This window comes from Pongo abelii, chromosome 11 (genome assembly GCF_028885655.2).
Source record: "Pongo abelii isolate AG06213 chromosome 11, NHGRI_mPonAbe1-v2.0_pri, whole genome shotgun sequence".
NCBI classification, from domain to species: domain Eukaryota; kingdom Metazoa; phylum Chordata; class Mammalia; order Primates; family Hominidae; genus Pongo; species Pongo abelii.
The window spans coordinates 51,534,313-51,552,401 of NC_071996.2; the positions used below are offsets into that span (position 1 = coordinate 51,534,313).

General features: G+C 41.7%; 1 protein-coding gene across 4 annotated transcripts in view; it reads left to right on the forward strand.

Moving 5' to 3' along the window:
• The window catches only part of LYPD6B (LY6/PLAUR domain containing 6B), a 100,134-nt gene that overhangs the window by 31,895 nt on the left and 50,150 nt on the right, over positions 1 to 18,089 (forward strand). For all 4 annotated transcript variants that reach the window (XM_054549366.2, XM_063712798.1, XM_054549365.2 and 1 more), the window contains 2 exons: positions 2,658 to 2,711; positions 7,418 to 7,489. The gene's annotated coding sequence lies outside the window, so the exon portion shown is untranslated. The remainder of the gene's footprint in view (positions 1 to 2,657; positions 2,712 to 7,417; positions 7,490 to 18,089) is intronic.

Genomic DNA, 18,089 nt, shown 5'->3' on the forward strand with positions numbered 1-18,089 from the left:
ATTCTAGTGGACCTGGGTGCTTGGTTATAAATAGATTGGATTTTATTTGGTTCAATGCCACTGAAAGCTTGTGGACAGTGTCGTGGGATGGTCAGGATCTGTTTAAGGCAGGCATGTGGTATGATCAGTAAAGGAAACTGGGAGAACAGTTAAGAAGAAGGCTTGGCCGGGTGCGGTGGCTCATGCCTGTAATCTCATCACTTTGGGAGGCCAAGGCGGGCGAATCACGAGGTCAGGAGATTGAGACCATTCTGGCCAACATGATGAAACACTGTCTCTACTAAAATACAAAAAATTAGCCAGGCATGGTGGTGCGTTCCTGTAGCCCCAGCTACTCGGGAGGCTGAGGCAGGGGAATCACTTGAACCCGGGAGGCGGAGATTGCAGTGAGCCGAGATTGTGCCACTGCACTCCAGCCTGGCAACAGAGTGAGATTCTGTCTCAAAAAAAAAAAAAAAAAAAGAAGTCTTGACCTGGTCGAAGACAGGTGATCCAAGCTGGGGCCAGGGTGATCGTGATGGCAGGCATGGAAAAGAGAGGACAGACGTGATAACTTTTGCTGGGCACTGCTGATTCACTTGTCCTTCATTACTGTGGATTATGGAATTTATTGGCATTGGGGAGCAACAAGGTGAGAGCCCTTGAAGATGACTCAAGAATTCAGCCTGGCTCCTGACTAGGAGGATGGTGATTCTAATAATGAAGAGAATGGGGAAGAAGATGGAGTTTTGTGGTAAAGATGATGTCTTCTCATTTTGAATATTATAGTGGATTTGTATTTCCCCCATCCCCCTACCCCCCAAAAAAATCCAAGTTCCAACCCCTAGTACCTTTGCAGATGTAATTAAGAATCTCAGGATGAGCTCATCCTCGATTGAATGTGGACCCTAGGTCCAATGACTGGTATCCTTATAAGAGAAAGGAAGGGACACACAGACACAAAGGGAAGGGCATGTGAAGAAAAGGCAGAGATTGGAGTTATGTAGCCAAAGCATGGCAATGATTGCTAGAACTACCAGAAACTAGGAGGAGAGAGGGCTGGAGCACACCTTCCTCAGAGCCTCCAGAATGAACCAACCCTGCCAGCACCTTTGACTATGGCCTTCTGGCCCTTCTGAAATGTGAGAATCGATTTATGTTGTTTTAAGCCACCAATTTTTTTGTAGTTTGTTATAACAGACCTAGGAAACTAATTCAGATTATGTTCAGATGTAAACATAGAGCACAAGAATTTACCAACCAGCTCCATCCTAAACTTTGTTCTTTTATGTGATCCGCTGAAAAGATAGATATTCATTGAGAAGATCCTGTTGCTGTTGTTAGCAACATTCGGTATGGGGATGGGGTGGGGTGGGGTGGGGTGGGGAGAGTGGCGGAGTGGTGTTATTGAAAAATGTGGCAGGTACAGTAGATTTGCTTCCCTACAGGAAAAACTATTTCAAAAGCAAGAAGCAATCAGTAATTGAGCATTCACTGAGTTTCTATTTTGTGTCCAATGCTATATGCTAGGGACTGAAAGAGATACAAGATAATATGATTCCATATGGACTCCGGAAATACTCACAATCCAATAATTGAAACAAAACCATTTAGCAAAGCTAATACATAACCAATTGGTAAGGGAAGTAAGGAATATTGAACTGCATATGGAAGCTTTCTTTTTTATTAATTGGATACTTGAATTTTTTTTAAAAATTTACCACTCAGTGTCAAGGGTATGTTCCTTGATCCCTTAAAGTAAAATTACCTCTTGGCTTGAGGCATGATGCATGCTGAATTACCACAAGAGCCCTGGAACTTGCAGGCTGAGAAATCATCCTTTTGCTTCTCACTTCCTTGCTAGGAAAATGCTCTGCAGCCCGCAGAATGAGCAGCAGGCAGAAGCACAATCACCCTCTGGTCATGGGAACTGAAAGCATTCATGGACTGTCTTATGTAAATGGTTTGACAAGTTCTCTATTCACCTGGCTAATTGCATCAGGCCCTCTCCTTTTCCTTCCACTGCTGAAACTTGGCAGGTGCAAGTGTCAGTATTGCCCTGCGGCTGGAATGTGCCCTGGACAAGAACTCCCAGCCCGTCACTGCAGCCTGGAGAGAACCAAGGGCCTTGTTTGCTGCCCCAGGGAGTGCTGCAGGGCATTACTTCTAATAGCAAAGGAAATTTCATATTCATTTGTGGATACTTCTGGGCAAAGCTGAGCTCAGCTTGTATTAGCTTTGTCTGGAGGCTGGTGAGCAAGACCAGGGAGTCTAATGGATCTGGAACATGAGGACAGGCTAAGTGATCCCTTGTTCTACCACTGTCACTTGTGACTTGCCTCCCAACAGTCCATTTTATTTTGTTCCCCCTCTGAATACACTGCAATCCCCTTTGAGCCATAGGATTGGGAGTCAGGCCTAATGCCCACCTATGCTATAGGTCAAACATTGTCTGTGGAGGCTGTAGAAATTAAACTATGGTGTTCATGGCTCCCAGCACTAAAAAAGGACATCAATCACTTCTCCTGTGTGAACTCTTCCAGTGAAGGAAAAAGTGATTACTTACGAATCAAGCCTTGAGGCAACTGGAAGTCTTTTTGTTGCTGATAATCTCTTACTCTGGACTTGCTTCTGTAATGTGCAAGGATTTTTACCCTTACTCTTCCTTTTCTTTTCAGAAAGAGAGGAAATTGTGATTGGTTAAGGCATCTGAGCCAGCCCTGGGTGTCAAGGTAAGAGAAATGAGGACATGATTTCTGGAAACAGCATCCCAAAGATGCCGTTTGCAGTGGAACCTCTAGTCAGCACGGAGCATTTGAGAAGGGTGCGGAATGGTCTCATGCTATGGAGATCAGAGGGCATGGGGAAGGCAGTGGTCTCCTGTTTCAGAGTCGGGATCTTCAGGATGTTTATGAGGTGTTCTTGTTTGTCACTTTCTTTGGATTTAGAGATTACCCTGCTTGGGGATAAGGGAATGAATGACAGTGAGGTCCTTGAGTAGGACACAGAGTGTCCCTGTGAGCTTTCCAGACTTTTCCCTGGGAATCCTGGCAATCCTGGAGGGGAAAGAGTAAGGGAAGGTGTCTTAGCTCAGGCTTCCACAACAAAGCACCACAGATGATGTGGCTTAAACCAGAGAAATTTATTTTCTCACACTTCTGGAGGCAGGAAGTTCAAAATCAAGGGTCAGCAAGGTTGGGTCTTTCTGAGGCCTGTCTCCATAGCCGGTGGATGGTCTTCTCCCTGTGTCTTCATATTTTCTTCCATCTGTATGTCCGTGTCCCGATTTCTTTATAAGGTCACCAGTCACCTGTTGGATTGGATTAGGGCCTACCCATATGACCTCATTTTAAATTAATTACTTCTTAAGACTCTCCAGATACAGTCACATTCTGAGATACTAGGGATTAGGACCTCAACATATGAATCTGGTGTGGTTGGGTCGGGGTATACAATTCAGCCCACAACAGAAGGGAATTGTCATTCTACAAATTCAAGTTCAATTTCATAACTGATAAACCTTGATTGTCTTATTGGGGTTCTTACCTTTGAGAATTGGATTCAGACCAATGGGACTATTTTAGGGGAAGTAGGGCTGTGGCTGTACATCAGAAAGGCCTGAATTAACTTAATTACACTTGGAGGTTAGGAATGGTATTCACAGTTAAAAGTTTAGCCCTCAAATTTTGCATCTCATCTATCCAGAATGTATATTACTGATGTCCTGAGATGGGGTAAGTAATTACTTGGGACAGAGAGCTGAGTGCCTTTTTCATTCGGAGAGCTCCTGATTAGGCTAACTTGAGATCCTTTGTATTAGCATCCTAGTTTCAGCCTGTTGGGGGCTGGCTTCTGCAGCCTATGGGAATGTCTCCTGTTTTAGAGGCAAAGGACTACTTACTTATATACTAAAAAGGACAATCTTAACAGTATTCATTTTGTCTCAAAGAAAAAAAACCTATTGCTCTAGAAGTCAGTCTTTAAAAACACACAGGAGGAACTCAAGACTTAATTCTCTATAATTTTCTACAAGAGCTTTTATTGTTTAAATGACATGTTCCCAACTAACTGAACACAAAAGTAGTGAATGAACTTCAACTCAGCCAAGTGCTAACAATCTGCGATGACAGCAGATCCTCCCAGCTGAGATGTTTATGCTGAACAAAGTGGCCTGAATCCTTTATGGCTATTGATTTTGCTTGCAATTCCCTTGCCAGTGTGCAAAAATGGTTGTTTTTTATCGACTTCCTCTGGACATCTTTTGATGACTCACACTGTGCCAGTTTTGTGAACTCAGGTGTACATTGACATGCCCGCTTCATGCCATCTGCTTTTCTATACACGTTGAAGGTGAAGACCAGCAGTGGAGCCTCTCTCCTTTTCTTTCAACTATTAGATTCTCTTGCTGAGAGCTGTGTTCTTCTGAGGACCCATGTTTGCACACGGAAGGCTGGTTACCTTGTTTATATACCCCAGAAATGAAAGACTTTTGGATGATATTTTACCTGCAGGGATAGAAACCAATGCTTCAGGTTACTGCAGTATCTGACTTCTTGACATCAGCTTTTTGACAGAAACTCATTATCACTGGGTGGGGAGTCAGGAATGACACATTCTAAGCTTTAGGCACATGGTATGAAGAGTTACACATAGCAGGGGATATTGTAGCCTCGCTTCAGCTTTAAATATGAAGAACATTAATTAAGTTTGGGGTGAGGAGATTTACTAAACCCTTAGGGAAGAAAAACTATTTAACAGACTTTTGTTTTCTTGCTGCTACTACTGATTCTGAAACTAGGATTTGTATAATTAACTGGTTTCTTGTGGAGTAGCTCTTCTACCTCTTATACATGGTTCTTAAGAATGTAGCTAATATTTTAAAAAGACTTTTCACACCATAAGTACTCTATAATTATTTGGTGAATTAACTATATAAAAATTGATTCCAGGGTAAACAAGATGTGGTATATACTTACAATGGAATATTATTCAGCCATGAAAAGGAATGATATTCTGATACATACTACCACATGAATGAAACTTGAAAACACTGTGTTAAGTAAAATAAGCCAGACACAAGAAAGGATAAATATTGTATGATTCCATTTATATGACATACCTAGAATAGTCAAACTCAAAGAGACAGAAGGTAGAATAGAGGTTACCAGGGGCTGGGGGTAGAGGAAATGGGGAATTAGCATTTAATGGGTACAAAGTTTGTGTTTGAGATGACAAAAAGGTTATGGGAATGGATAATGGTGATGGTTATACAACACTGTGAATGTACTGAATGCCACTGAATTAGACACTTTAAAAATGGTTAAAATGATGAACTTTTTATTATGCTTGTTTTACCATAATAAAAAAGTTTTAAAATATTGATTTCAATGCAGAAAGCATATTTGAGACTTATACACATACAAACATATAAAATTTAAACTTTGTATTCCTTAAACATATATTACGTAGGCTTAAAAACCTGCCTGAGGGCAGTTTTTCTATGGATTTGCTACTAATCAGCAATAGAGAAAACTTCTACTCCAGGCTGTTGCCAGGACTGTAGTCTCAGACAGTTGTAGCCCAATTCCTACCCAACTTTTTATTGGAAGAAATAATAACATTTGTGGAAAATATCTCAAAGGATATGGAGTTCATTAGTTTTTCCAGAAATTCTAACTTTTATCCCTGGATCAAGCCAGATAATCAGATTTTTATGTTTTTTTTCCTTGCCAGGTCACTTTAGTGAGTTGTACTTTGGTGTCGTATTTCATGTTGTGGGATGCAGTAAGAAGACATTATAGGAGACCCCCTACTGTGTATACTTAGAGACATTGTTAATTAATTACTCTCCTCTTCCTCCCCAAATGTGGATAATAAAGGATCCTTTAAGAATTTACCTGAGGTAGGGAAGGTTAACACCTTGCAAGAAATTTCTCAATGACACAAAGCTAACACTCTTGAGGAGTATGTGTATGGTATTTTATATTTTGTTCAATGTGACCATAGTGTGTCTATTTTCTTCTTTGCTTTGGCTACTAGCATGCTCAGAGCCTAATTTTTGAACCACATCAAGTAATAATTTAGCACCTTACAACATACATTTCTGTGGACTTTTTCTCATGTTCTTACAGCCTCTTTTTATGTTGTCTTCTCTACATAGTATATATGTTTTGTAAATGAACCATTCTTTTTTGAAATTAGATGGCATACTAGTACTAATTAGGGTTCTTCAGAGAACCCTGACCAAGAGAGAGCATATGAGTGCGTGCATGTGTGTGTGTGTGTGTGTGTGTGTGTGTGTAGAAAGAGAGAGAGTAGGGGCAAGGGGATTTATTTTAAGGAATTTTCTCATACAATTGTGGGGCTTGGCAAGTATGAGATTCATAGGGCAGGCTACCAGGTTGGAGATCCAAGGAGGAGTTATTGTTGCAATCTTGAGTCCAAAGAGAGGCTGGAGGCAAAATTTCTTCTTGGGGGACCTCAGTCTTTTCTCTTAAAGCCTCAACTGATCAAATAAGGCTCACTCACATTATGAAAGATAATCTGCTTTATTCAAAAGCTACTGATTTAAATGCTAATCACATCTAAAAAATACCTTCTTGGCAGCCTGGACTGATGTCTGACCAAACAGCGGGCCACCATAGCCTAGCCAAGTTGATGCATAAAATTAGCTATCACATTAACCAGGGGTGGTGGTACATGCCTGAAGTCCCAACTCCTCAAGAGGCTAAGGTGGGAGGATCGCTTGAGCCCAAGAATTTGAGACTACGGTGAGCTATGATCATACCATTGTATTCTAGCCTGGGCCAGAGTGAGATCCCATCTCTTACAAAAAAAAGGTACAAATATATAATAGAATTTTCTTAAAATTGGGCATAATTTTTGTCTTTTATATTTGCTTATTTGAATGCATATAGGGAAACATTCCAATTCCCTCCCACCTCCTCATCTGGGTTCAAGACTCATGTTGTCATTATTTCATCAGCTGGTAGGGCTGTCTTCCAAACCAGGTTAAATGGCACAGAGTCTTCATTGTGGATGTGTTGAATGTGTGAATGCTATGGCCTGCCAAATACCCTGATATATGCCAGTGTTATAGAGAGTTCTGCCAGCTCTTTGGTAAACAGCCATTTTTGTGGAGGGACGTGATGAGGTGTATGATTTCACCAATTATTACCATTCTTAATTAGACAGGGCCCAGGTGTGTGTTAATAAAATGCTAGCTCACACTCTCTGTAATGTTAACGGCCCCACCTTGACTTGATTCCAGGGATTTCATGCATTTGATATTGTTCAATTGACTGTATTGCTGTTCTATTCTGAAACGTCTCCAAACATCCGGAAACCTGCCTTTTGTTAAAAAAACATTCCAGTTGTTCAAGAATGTTACTCATCGTCAGCAGTGGCTCTTACCTTATCTTTTTTATCTCTGGTATAGGCTGATTACTCTGAGTGCAAACCTTTTCACTGTTACAGAGAGGAGCCTGACAACCACATTCTCTTTCTCAAGGTAAGAATGGCAGCTGTTACAACAGCCCTCGGCTTTTCATTTGGGAGCTCTGGTTAGGTTGTTGGGAATGGACTCCTGAAAGTCCTGGGACCCCGTCTTTTTCCCATCTCCTTGGCAGTTTGCCAGGCTTCCCATCCTAAGCCCTCACTGCTCACTGTGATCCTGCGGTTTGGAAGCCTGGCTTGTGCTTAAGTTACAATTCTGGTGAACCAAAAAGGGAAGTCCCCATGCTCAGCGAATGGTTGGTAGATCAAAGACTTCTCTGCTTACCACAGAAGCTAATTTGGTCAACTGAAAGAGAACTTCCTCAGAGTAATCTTCTGAGTGACGGATAGGGGGTGCATCGGGGATGTGGAGCAATGTTCAAAAGTGTCTGCATTAAGTGAAATACATTGCCGAATACACTTAGAACATGTGTGCACTAATTATTGAGCATTTGTAGTTATAGAATCTTTGCATGTTAAGCCTTAGAAAATATTTACTGATCTAAAACAGGACGAGAGTGTTACCCCGACGAAGAAGAGAGACAGCATAGATGGACGTGGGCACATTGAAAGTTATGTGTTTAATTGATGATTGCTTTTTACTTGATGCATTTTGTCTTTTGGTTTTAGGTGTGGTGCTTACTGCACAGGCTGACCAGTTTAGTGTGTCAGGCCTGACTCTGTTTTTTTAGGTGAAGACATCAAATCAGAGGTCTGGTTTTTCTGAGGGCAGGTGGCAAATGCCAAGGAATGCCTGTGTGAGGCTTCAGGGACTGGGCCTGGTTGTCTCATGGTCTTCTTCTTGGCTATCAATGCTATCAACTACCAGCCCAGAGGCCTTCTGCCTGTCAAACAGGCCTCCCACTTTGCGTCTGATGGCTGGAAGAGAGGGAGGAAACATGCAAAGGAAATTGCCTAAGATTATGAGCTGATCTGGCCAGGGCCATGTTTATGTTCCTGTTTCTTGCCTAAAGAGCAGATTGAATTATTAGCACCTGTGTTTATTAATGATAATTATATGTTTCAAGTACAAAGCAGAATTCTGTAAAATATCTACTAAGATGCCTTTCTAAATGGATAACATTTTATGACCCTAATAAGGCCCAAGACAACAAGCAGGAATTTGTATATTATCATCACTCTTTTCCCCAGGGCATATTGGGTGGTGTGGGAGCTGTAACTTCAACTTAAGAATCTGCTAGTAAGAAACCCAAAGGACATGAAGATCAGAGGAATGACGGTCTAGTCATAAGACATATGGGAACATTGGGTCATTTTCCAAAGCAAGGAAACGTAATTCATTGTTAGTAACAGTGTTAAACAGTGTCAGGATCATCATCATCATGATCACCGTGGTGATAAAATGTAACTCTATTATTAACCATCTCTATCACCACCATCACTCCAGGTAACATTTGTTTGTTCTTACTGTCTACCAGGCAACACCCTAAGCATTTTGCATGCATTCTCTCACTCAATCTGCACAGCATTCCTGTAAGGAAGCGTCTATTAATATCCACCTTTTACAGTTGAGGAAACTGAGGCTTACCTAAGAGATTAGGTAAGTTGCCCAAAGTTAGACAAACTAAAAAGTGGCAGAACTGGGATGTAACCCATTGAACAGCACTGAATGGGGCCAACCCATGTGGAGTATTTACGGCTGAGCTTTACTCGATGTCCACACTCGCCCCTGCTCGCATTCCCTTTTGCCCTGACCACCACCTACTGTTGACACTCTAGCTATCCTTCTGCATGAAGGTAGCCAAAAAATTCAAGAGCATTTAAGTAGTTCAAGATTGTTAAAGCATATTTGGCCTATGGAGAACAGCAGAAAGACTTAAGAGTAAAAATCACCCGATTTTAAAAGGTGCCAGTTGTAGTCATGAACACTTTAGTGTATATTGCTGTTGTTTTCCCCTTTGTATTTACTTTTTTCACATAGTCTCTATGTACCTAAGTTTTGAACTTTAAATGTAACACAAGTCGTTTCTTGTGCTTTTGCCTATTTTAATGGCTGCTGAGTACTCTATTAAATGTGTGTGGTTAGAGAGCCTTAAGTCTACTCCACAAGAAGTTATATGCTTGACTTGCTCCTATATGATAAGTGTGGAGTTTCTGCTCACCATATATGATAGCTAATTTCTGTTTTCTGGGCAACTGGGTTGGAATTGTGGGGTGCCTGCATCCCCTCACATTTTAAATACCTTGCATGTTGAGAGGGGTCTCTGTGGGGGTGGGGCAGGAGTCCTGCTTGCCTGGAGCCCAGATTCAGCTCTGTGCCAAAACTAGCTGTAAGTTACTTTATTTTATGGCATCTTCATCTGTGAACATCTCATCAGCTCTGTAATTCCACACAGTCAGGAGTTTTCTGAACTCTCTTGATTCATAACCTGAGGAGTTTCAATAGATGCAGCAATTTTGGTTGGGCTCAGTGGAGTTACTCTGAGATGCTTTAAGCAGGGAATTTTGTTTTTCAAGATGATCAGACCTGTAAGCTGGAAAGGTGTAAGTAAGAAGGAGAGGTGTCTTACTTTTATATAATTCTTGCCATTCCCGCCTCTGCACCCTCAACAAACTTTTTCCTCCATGCTGATATACCCACAAAATAGATAGTACAAGGTATGAAATCAACAAACAGAAGAACAAACAAGTAATGCACAGACAAAGGCTACCGGGCTTGTGTAAGAACCTTTAGCATCATGGCTGTCCAGCTTGTCAAATAATTGAGTAAGATTGTTTCCATTTCAATGTGTTAGCTTTGTTTATAACAAATGAGGACTCCAGATCCTCTCATCATGTATTTCAGAGTAATTTCCCTGTAAAGTTGGGTATCAGTTCTTCCCTCATGTTACAGGTGAGGGAACACTGATTTATGGAACTTGCTATTTTTTCCCCCTGTGTCCTAGAGTGAAGTAACCTTTTGCTTAGGTCACAGTAAAATCAAAGCTTAGAATGTAATCATTCTCTTGTTTTGGGAAGGGAAGACTTTTGCTCTAACCTGTGGGGTCAACAATTGGGTCTATGAAATAAACTGACAACAGGCAGATTAACAGGAGAAAAGGTATGCAAATTTATTATATGCATGAGTGCATCATAGGAAAAAAAGTGAATATCCAAAGACATAGTCAGATTTAGGAGCTCATATATTCTCTTCGCAGGAGAGAGAGGAGGAAGGACGTAGGCAACTAAGAGAAGAGTAAATGATTTTTTGGGAAGATGAATGGGCCCTCAGAAGAATAGATCAGAGATACGGTAGTTTGTGACAGAGTTTGTGTGGGTGGGGTGTGTGTTCTAGTTTCCTTACCTGTGATAAGATTTAATCTCCTCTGGTTGATGAAACTTCTGTGGAGGGAATTGATGACAACCTAGTTTCTTTTGGAGCATCTGTCTGTCTTCAGGCAGATAAGGGGAGCTCAGAGAAAGCCTCTCTCTGCATTTGCTGTTTTTCGAATGCCTTCAGCTCAAAATAATCACACTAATACAGTGTGTTTTGGAGTGGCATATCCTGAAGTCCTTCACTTGCTTTTACCAGCAGAATAAAATGAAGGCATTCGGGGCTTCCTGCATTCTTGGAGCCATATATCTGGACCATGGATATGACATGATTTGTTCCGACTGGCTCCCCTGATTCTCCCTTAGTGATGCTGATCTTGAATTTTCTGACTCATGCCATGAAGGTGTCTACCCACACTGTTGTGCAATATCCAAGACCTGTGGAATAACACTGCTTCCAAGGAAGCCAAATTCAGGCATTTCTGGCTTTGTATTCTATTGCAGACTAAAAGGAACAAACAAAATCCTGTATTCCCACGATATCCCTCTACAAGGATCTAACTTGGCACCCTACCTTGGTGCTGAAAGCTTGCCTCCATCTTCCCAAATTTGACCACTAATTGGTCTTAGCTGTTTCCAAGTGAATGTGCTGCCTCACTGGCCCTAGGTGGGTGAGATAAGAGCTTGGAAACACCTTGTGATGGTTGGTAAACCTGCTGGCAAGTGGCCTGGTTTTATGTGTGTGTGTTTGAAATACTATTGATAATAAAGCCTCATTTGTATCAGTGAGGGCTCTGCATCAGTTATCTATTGCACAACAAACCATCTCATACATAGTGGCTTAAAACAACAACTGTTTAATTTGCTCATGATTCTGTGGGTCAGCAATTTGGGCACTTTTGCTAACATTGCCATTTGGGCTCAGCTGGGTGGTTCTTCTGTTAGTTTCACCTGGGGTCACTCATACCCCTGTGCTCAGCTGGTACCTCGGAGCTAGGTGATCTAGGGGATCTCAGCTGAGATGACTCATTTCTGCCACATGGTCTCCCCCTCCAATAGGCTAGCTCAGCCTCCTTGACATGACAGAACTTTCTGGCAAGAGGACAAGAGCAAAAACTATAAACTTGAAGTCTAAACTCAGAAATTACATAGCCTCTCTTCTGCCACATTCTGTTGGTCAAAGAAAGCTATAGGACCAGCCCAGATTCAAGGGGAGGGGATTGGAAATAGACTCCACCTCTAACTTGGAGTAGCTGCAAAGAATTCATGGCCATTTTAAATTTATTGCAGGCTCTTAACTGTTATAAAAGCAATCTGAAATTACTTTAAAATTATTTTGTCATTTAAAAATCCTGGAATAGGGATGGCCTTGTCAGCCCATCTGAGAGGAGTCTGGAAAGTGGAGGTCTTCAGTAATGTACCTAAGAATATAATAAAGTTAGTAACAACACAAGCAGGCACTAATATTGTTTTTACTATATGCCCAGCACTATATGGAGTCCTTCACAGATCATAACTCATTTGGTCATTACAAAATCTTATGAATAGGTATTATTTTTATCCCTAACTTATAGGTGAGAAAACTGAGGCACCGAGAGGTTAAGCAACTTCCCTCGAAGTCATACAGCTAAGTGGTAGACCTGGGATTCCACTCCAGGAGGTCAGGCTTCAGAGTCTGCATGTTAACCCTAATGCTTCTCGAGTTAATGGAAATTACATCTTCCTGACTCTTAGCAGAATTCTGTCTTGGACTGTGTGGTTTTTCTAGAGACAGGAGGATTGGCTATTTAGAGATGGTTGCTAGGCCTTCCTGGGTACACCCAAGTGACCAAAAATGGTTCTGTCACATTATAGGAGACCCTAATTAGATGTAATAAAGACACTCATTATCCCATGGAACACAGAGTAATTCTCCTGAGCCCAGCGGTATTTCCTGGGGGTTGGGGTGGAGGTAGAGCGTTCTTATTCTTCTCTTTGGTTGGCAGGCATTTGAAGAATGAGAATATTTAATAACGCCCTCTATAACCTTTCAGATAGCCTCTTATTTTTTGGTTTCAAGTATTCAAAAAGACTTAGCCCCAAAGAAAAAAATGTTGTGTTTATTTAGCTTTTTGTTTAAGGACTATCCCAAGGAAAGGGTGGGTTGATAGTCTTTTTAATCTAGGGTTTGTTGAACTCAATTCAGTCCAATGTCCAGGTAGAACAGGTGGTTTATCTAAGAAAAATGACGAATTTTGCTGACATTTTTGAGGTCACCCTTGTAGCCACGAATAAAGTGGCTCATAGTACCAATATGATTTACAATAAGAAGTTACTTAACGTCTCTGTGCCTCAGTTTTCTAATCTATAAATTAGGGACCCTTTCTGTTTGAGGGGCATGGAACACATTTAGGAGCCAGGACTAGACTTGCGTCTCCAGGATGGTCATATCTCACTCTCCATTTAGCTATGGAGTCGGGGAGAGACTGCCAATCTAAGGCTTAAGGGAAGTCACTCTGGCTGTCTAGCATCTTATCTCTCTTAAATCCCATCCTTGTCTCTTGACTCTACAACTGGCCTCCTTCTGACACCCTCATCGTCTTATGTGGGCTCAGGTTGGCATCAGTGTCTGTTCCATTGCTACTGAGAGTGTTTGCTACAACTTTGCACTCGTGGGAACTTGCGTGTTCACCCTAATATGGACTCCAGCTAGAATGTGAGCTGGAAAATGGGCAATCTGGACACGCATGGCCCCACCCGAAAGGAGAGATCACAGGACGGGGACTAGGGAGACCCAGGCTGCAGACTGCCCCGCCCCTTCCATCATTGCTCACCTTCCCACACCAAAAACTTCTCAGGACAGCTTTCTTGCCTGTCACCCATGACATCCTAGGGATATTTTCCCCATACCAGTGGAAACCCTGTTACCTTCATAATCTTTTCCTTCAACTAATCTTGAAGAGTTTATAATCTTCTCCTGCATTAAGTATTTTTTTTTTCTCTTGTGGATGCTCACGTTCCTCATTTCTTATTCAAACCAGCTGGGACAGTTTATCCCCTGTCATAGAAATGAAAACCTGACAGGCAGGTCTCTGCAGTAGAGATCGGGCTGGTTCTGTCTCCAAACAGTGTTTTACTGTTGGCTGCTGCAGCTGAATAGCTCAGCCTGCCATTATGACAGAATGGCCCAGAGCAGACCACAGGCAGGAAGCGTCTTTTGTTTCAGGGGGCTTTGGAGCTGCTTTTCCCCTGCCATAAACTTAATGGCTTTCTGTGATGTATCTGGCAAACCTACCAGTGTCCTTTTTGCTGCCTCCTGCTTGGTCAATCAGGACTACCAAAGCCTGCAGCTTTGCTTTTTAGGAGGTTTGGTTGATTAACATGAGTTTGCCTTTGGCTTTTGCTAACATTGCCTATTTTGGGGCACTAGTGGTGCCCAGGAGAAGGATGTGAGTGTGGTATGTGTGTGGGGAGGTACAGATGAGAGACAGCTGGGTCTTCCGGGACAGTGGGGAAGCAGGCTCAGAAAGTTGTGGTTCACCACAGGGTCCTCACGTGCATGAGTAAGTCATCCTGCTTCCTGAAAGGGAGGTTTTATTCACCTTATCACCATAGAGGATGTTTCAGATGTGGCAATTCCTTTAAATCACTGCAATTTTGACTCACCCTAGGATTTCTGGGTTTAATTGCTCCCCTTTCTTTTTGGTTTTATGACCAGTGTTGCAGGAAAGACAATACTTGAAAGTCTGTGGAAGCCCCTTCTTTTTATATTTTTCTTTGCAGTGACGATGATTGCTTAACAATCATAAACATAGAAAGAGGTTTTTTTATTTTTTATTTATTTTTTCTATTTTTTATTTTTATTTATTTATTCATTTATTGTTATTATTATTATACTTTAGGTTTTATGGTACATGTGTGCAATGTGCAGGTTAGTTACATATGTATACATGTGCCATGCTGGTGCGCTGCACCCACTAACTCGTCATCTAGCATTAGGTATATCTCCCAATGCTATCCCTCCCCCCTCCCCCCACCCCACAACAGTCCCCGAAGTGTGATGTTCCCCTTCCTGTGTCCATGTGTTCTCATTGTTCAATTCCCACCTATGAGTGAGAATATGCGGTGTTTCGTTTTTTGTTCTTGCGATAGTTTGCTGAGAATGATGACTTCCAGTTTCATCCATGTCCCTACAAAGGACATGAACTCATCCTTTTTTATGGCTGCATAGTATTCCATGGTGTATATGTGCCACATTTTCTTAATCCAGTCTATCATTGTTGGACATTTGGGTTGGTTCCAAGTCTTTGCTATTGTGAATAATGCCACAATAAACATACGTGTGCATGTGTCTTTATAGCAGCATGATTTATAGTCCTTTGGGTATATACCCAGTAATAGGATGGCTGGGTCAAATGGAATTTCTAGTTCTAGATCCCTGAGGAATTGCCACACTGACTTCTACAATGGTTGAACTAGTTTACAGTCCCACCAACAGTGTAAAAGTGTTCCCATTTCTCCACATCCTCTCCAGCACCTGTTGTTTCCTGACTTTTTAATGATTGCCATTCTAACTGGTGTGAGATGGTATCTCATTGTGGTTTTGATTTGCATTTCTCTGATGGCCAGTGATGGTGAGCATTTTTTCATGTGTTTTTTGGCTGCATAAATGTCTTCTTTTGAGAAGTGTCTGTTCATGTCCTTTGCCCACTTTTTGATGAGGTTGTTTGTTTTTTTCTTGTAAATTTGTTGGAGTTCATTGTAGATTCTGGATATTAGCCCTTTGTCAGATGAGTAGGTTGCGAAAATTTTCTCCCATTTTGTAGGTTGCCTGTTCACTCTGATGGTAGTTTCCTTTGCTGTGCAGAAGCTCTTTAGTTTAATTAGATCCTTTGAGCCAGGTGTGGTGGCTCATGCCTGTAAACTTTGGAAGGCCTAGGCAAGTGGATCACTCGAGGTCAGGAGTGCAAGACCAGCATGGCAAACATGGCGAAACCCAATCTCTATAAGAAATACAAAAATTAGCCAGGTGCAGGGGCATTTGTCTGTAGTCTCAGCTACTCAGGAGGCTGAGGCAGGAGAGTCACTAGAACTGGGGAGGCGGAGTTTGCAGTGAGCCAAGAGATTGCACCACTGCACTGTAGGCTGGGCAACAGAGTGAGACTCTGTCTCAAAAAAACAAAACAAAACAAAAAAAACCACCTTTTTCAGGCTGGCTCTTGGTGAGGAAGACGAGCTGGGGATGGTGCTTTGAATGGTTAAAGGCATATTTACACATTTGCACATGCGCCTGTCAGGTTCCAGTCCACAGTAGCAGCCACTTTAGCAACGTTCTCATAATTCTCAGTGGCACCTTCTTTAAAGCTTGTTATCAACAATCCAACCAAAGCATCACATTCCAAATTTAACCTTAAGCTGCCCTTGAAATTTCATCCTCGGGAAGTCTTTGTAGAATGGAGATGAAAACCTCTCCTGTGTCTAAATATGACAAGCCCATGCATGATTTGCCTGTTCTCACCATGGTCATTTCCATATTTAAACTGTGAATATTGAGTTCTGTCTGCTATCAGCTGTGTCTTCCCATGCCTGTTCTCTGAATGTAGGTCTTGCTAGAACAAAAAGCGTAAAGGTTGTTACTCCTGGACGGCAGATCTATGTAACCACCAGTGTGGTGCCACCAGATAGACGATGAATGAATGTGTTTGGACAATAATATAACCTGCAGCACACACTCTGATCATAGGGGCCTAGCTTCTCTTTTGCATTAAGCCTCAGGTATTCTTTGATCAAGTGTGTGGTCAAGTCTTTGTAAGTTTACTTTGGGACCTTAGCAGGATACCCAAACAGATTGTTGCCAAAATCACACGTGGTATAAGCCTATTTAGGTATTATCTAACAGAACTCTAATGGGCAACAATTATGTAGACAGTTACTTGTCATCTATTAAATCAGTGTATTTTCTATAGGTTTTTAAATAGTGCTTCATTTGTAATTAAACTGTATTTTAACATATCCCCTCAAAAACGGTAAATTAGAGTAATGCACTATGGAAATGGTAAGGAGATTCAGATTAATTAGGAAATGATTAATTCAGATTAATTAGGAAATACCCTAATTCATTCATGGACCCACTCTTGGGGGTCTAGGTGAGAGACCCAGCTGTCTCTCACCTGTCCATCTTCAACACACACATCACACTCATGTCCTTCTGGGCATCACTGATTCCCCAAAACAGGCAATGTTAGCAAAAGCCAAAGGCAAACTCATGTTAATTAACTGAACCTACTAAAAAGCAAAGCTGGCAGGCATTGGTAGTCCTGATTGACTAAACAGGAGGAAGTGTTACTCTGGAAGTCCGATTGGAGCATGACCTTGAAGGGGATAAGGTTCTCAATTGTCCAGTCTTTAAACTGGACTGCCATTTTAGAGGCTTTTACTATTCCTTGTCAACATATGTGTTTGGATTGTTTCAAAAAGACGCTGCATTAGTTGTATACAAGGGATTCCTAAAATAACCAAGGGAGTGACCTAAGAGAGACAACCAGCTAGTGTTCCCATAGGATTTCTCTCCTGAAACTAAAGTTACAAATCTCTTCTCTTCCATTTTTCACCTATCTTCAGTCAATCCCTATTATCACCAGAGGCCAGATGGATAGTTCTGGGGATTGTTTTCCTGGAGTTGTGAGCTGAAATGCAGACTTTAAATACAGGGTTTTAAGATGTTAGGGAGGAAAGCGACATTGATTTATTTGTTCTGTTCCCTGCCAGGCTGAGAAACCTGTCCCGTCAGGTAATGAACAACTGTTCTTATCCTAACTAGCAACTTCAAGAGAACGATTACTCATCCCATCATTACCACTCCCCCTGAGTCATCCAGGCTGGTGCATTTTGATTTCCACTGAATAAAAATCTCCAGGCAATGGGAGTCTAGGGCCAAGGTTTCTGTTTAGTAATATGAATTCTATAAATGTGCCTTGGACATGGAAGCTGTGGCTCCTTCTGGAAAGGTATTTCACAGTCCCAGGTCTTCAACCATGTCTCTATTTGAGAAATTGTATTGGTCACTATTGCCAAAAGTGGCCATCTTAATGGTCAGTACAGAATGATTATATGAGTGACCAGATGATACAGCTAGTCTGGTTGATCACAAGGGCAAAGATACAGCTATGAAAATGGATAGCTATTTGCCTGTACCTCTTGCTTGTAATTTCATAGTCATGTTGCATGTTAACCACTCAGTATTCATGGGGGATTTTAGTAAACCTTTTTTCAGGCCTTGTTCTTGTGACAGTGCTGAGAGGGCTTTCACACTTGACATATGCCATCATAGATGAGGACTATTGAAAGGCAGCTGGAGTCATTTC